Here is a 3,288-nt window from a genome sequence, read left to right as displayed (position 1 = left end):
GTTTATTATTAGCAATGTTCTTCCGGCGTCTGATTTCGTTTTAAAAAATGCGTTTCTAAAGTGCATAAACTTTTGGGATTGATTGTATAGCCAATACATCCTTAAATCTTTCAATTTACTCTACTGTCTCTACGAGCGTGCAAAAGGAGCATCACATAGAAAGCGAATTCGAATCAGTATGATTAGTATGAAATTCAGTAAATCCAAAAGTGTTTCATGGTAATTCAAATACTGATTGCATTTCTCCAGCCGGTAAATACGAAAATAGTCAACAATCTGGCGGGAAGTTTAAAAACGCACGAGGAGAAAGCAAAACTCGTTTCGATCTCTTTCAGAAAATTTGCCGGGGTGGCGCAACGTCCTCTCACGTAATACACTAAGCAGATAACTTGCGTGTATTGAACTCACAACCGGAATCATTGATTCTTGATCAATTTACAGAAAACCTCCTCACTTTTTCAAAATTGGAATAGTTACCTTACTAACTTTTCAGATACGCGAGTAGTTCAAGTTTACAGTAAATAAAAAATATCACAAAACGTTACAGACCGACGATTTTTATTGTAATTATAGAAAATTTGGTGAAAGACTATAATTGTACAAAAATGCATAAAGAATTGATTTATATTTTACAGTATAAAAGTACAATTGATGATTTCGCCGCAGTTTAATTATAATTTATCAATCGCGAAGAAATTAATAGTGTACAGAAACCTTCTTGATTCGTGATACACGAACTTTTAATGAGAATTGGCCTTCGCGATGCATTTCGAATAATGGCTCGTTGCAACCGGCGTGATTACGCGTTTTAACCAGCCATTTCGAATTCACCGGCGAGTCGAGCATCGGGAACCTCTTCCGTATCGTGTGCGTTCAAGGATCCTTAACATTTAACAACAAGGACGGACGTTTAATTCGCTGTTCGATGGGTATTCGACCGGGTGATCATTCTATGCACGCCGCCGCTTACCGGAAACGTGGCTACTTGCACACTTTGTATCCGAAACGACTGCATCGATTAGTAATTATACTGAAAACGTTGAACCCAACCGCGACAAGATTAGGTATTTTACAGTCTCGACGTCGATAACCCTGAACTCTTCTAGATCCTCTCAGCATGTGTCTCGGATAATTACGATTCATTTAATCTGCGAACACCTGACATATTCACTTTTGCATTTGTACGAAAAAGAATGCATGCGATGCATAAGACTATGTGACGCATCTAAAGCGAATAACGTAGATGTTTCATTTTGCGTAAAAATGAATTTTGCGTAATTTGAAATGACTGGATCGTTTCATAGAAAGACCAACGATTTTGCAATCCGCGAAGGCCGAGGATCGAATTGGCCATCGGAGATCCGAGGATTCCCCTCTTCCGGATGTTTTTGGTGAACAATCAACATGCGTTCGGCATCGTGCATGGAATCGAGCGAATACGAAAACCGTTCCTTTGTTTTAGAATCCGGACGGAAATCATCGTCCAAGAGGTATTGGAAATTTTCGTCAACGTCGTTGAATCGGTAATTATTCCGTTTACGTCGTCGTTTTACTTTGCATATATGAAGATGGAACTTGTGAATATTAAACGAAAGACGCGCAGGCAATTATACCATTTTCATAATCGTCGTTTTTATATTATTGAAATTGCTGCAATTAAACCGGAGTTTGCGTATGAATCCTAGAAATGGAAAATAACGCGAATTCATCTATCCTCGATTGCAAACTTTAACAAGCATGTGTGGCCAATTAATGAGCTGGTAATACCTTCCTGTCAAACGAGCTGTCCAGTTTGTTATTTAGCTGACCTTTGAATCTTGTTGGATTATCGAAGTTGCTAAAAGCTCAGAGAACATACAGACTTACTTTGAGAAAATTAGGTCAATTAATCTAATTTCATATGAAACTTTTTCAGTTAATTTCTACAGCGTCGAGCTACCATTAAATAACAAAAAAAAAATGAGGAACGTTGTTAAAAAATATTGAGTAGTTAATATCGATTGAGAAAAATGAGTTTCGTCCATTTTATACCCGCTGTCTATTGAGTTATGTCAAGAAAAGGACTTTAATACGATGATTATATAAGAGGATTCCCTTGGAGACTCCCTCCTCTTTCCAACCAACATCCCGTCCGTGCGGTACACCATTAACGCGGTACAGCAGCTCTAGACAAGTTGCAACTTCATGCAGCTATGCACTTTCCCTGGTGCACTTGTCGTTCCACCGGTGGAACTTGATAGATAACCAACGGTCTTTAAGTTGCGATGGAAAAAAGGGAAAACTCGATCGTCCATTCCCAATGAAATACCGGAAGTAGGACGATTACGGATACATAAATCGTTCGTGTTAATTTTCCAGCGGCGGTGGATTTCATAACATGTATTTTATTGTACTTGTTGGCTATTTCATAATACACCCATGTCTATCTCGTAATTAATATTTATGTTACGCTCAGACTTTTATAAAAGCTAGCAAATTCCTGTTAGCTGGAGTTGTTACGAGAACGTGTTAACGATTGCGCAAAATAAATTCGGCCTCCATTGATATAATTATTTTGTAATTTGCAACGCGCGGCAAACGAGAAAAAGGCCGTTTGCGATCGAGAGTGAAAGTAATCTTCCTTCCTATGGACACGATTTATGGGATACAACTGCTTTTTTCTTCGTCGTGTTTAGAAAGTATGCAAAATCCACGACCCTGTGGCTTAATTAAAATTCGTCACAAATACCGATTGGGGCGTAGATTAACCAAGTTTTTGGTAGATCGAATTCGAAGGACGCCGAGAAGTCCTTGTCCTGTTACCTACGTTCAGATTCGGAATAAAGATTTCAAATTGAATTTAATCACGACTGGTTGTCTACGCGAAAATAAATCTTCATCGCGGTACATCGCGATATTTAAATTTCGAAAACGGAACGTTGACGTCACTTCGTATTTGTGAACATGACTGATATTTTAAAAAGAGAAGTTTCTTGGAAATAGTGGACCGGCCAGAAGCTATCAAATTTTGTAACTCAACGAATAAGTGCCAAATTTTATGTGTGTACACAAAAAAAATAAGACGTACACGTTTTTTCACAAAGGTATCTTGTGCCAGTCACCCACGTACGTCAATGTACAGAATATTCGTGGTCATGGTAATCGACACCGATAATTGGTTTTGCAATGAGAGAGACTAACAACACATGTATTCCGCAAGATTCGATGGATTTGCTCCGATATAAAATCATGACTTAAATGTAAATTAAATTTTTAAAATTGATATCACAATTTTTTTATTCTGTAATA

General features: G+C 37.9%; 1 protein-coding gene across 5 annotated transcripts in view; it reads left to right on the top strand.

Annotated features, from left to right (window-relative positions):
• The window catches only part of LOC108631352 (elongation of very long chain fatty acids protein AAEL008004), a 26,948-nt gene that overhangs the window by 9,643 nt on the left and 14,017 nt on the right, over positions 1–3,288 (top strand). Inside the window, exon 2 of one of the 5 annotated variants that reach the window (XM_026818810.1) lies at positions 1,463–1,523. The exons of the other annotated variants lie outside the window; for them this stretch is intronic. The gene's annotated coding sequence lies outside the window, so the exon portion shown is untranslated. The remainder of the gene's footprint in view (positions 1–1,462; positions 1,524–3,288) is intronic. 5 annotated transcript variants of the gene reach the window in all.

Source organism: Ceratina calcarata, unplaced genomic scaffold (assembly GCF_001652005.2).
Source record: "Ceratina calcarata isolate Rehan_Ccalc_2016 unplaced genomic scaffold, ASM165200v1 scaffold88.2, whole genome shotgun sequence".
NCBI classification, from domain to species: domain Eukaryota; kingdom Metazoa; phylum Arthropoda; class Insecta; order Hymenoptera; family Apidae; genus Ceratina; species Ceratina calcarata.
Note: the sequence above shows the minus strand (reverse complement) of the source record. Positions and strands in the feature narration are given on the sequence as shown.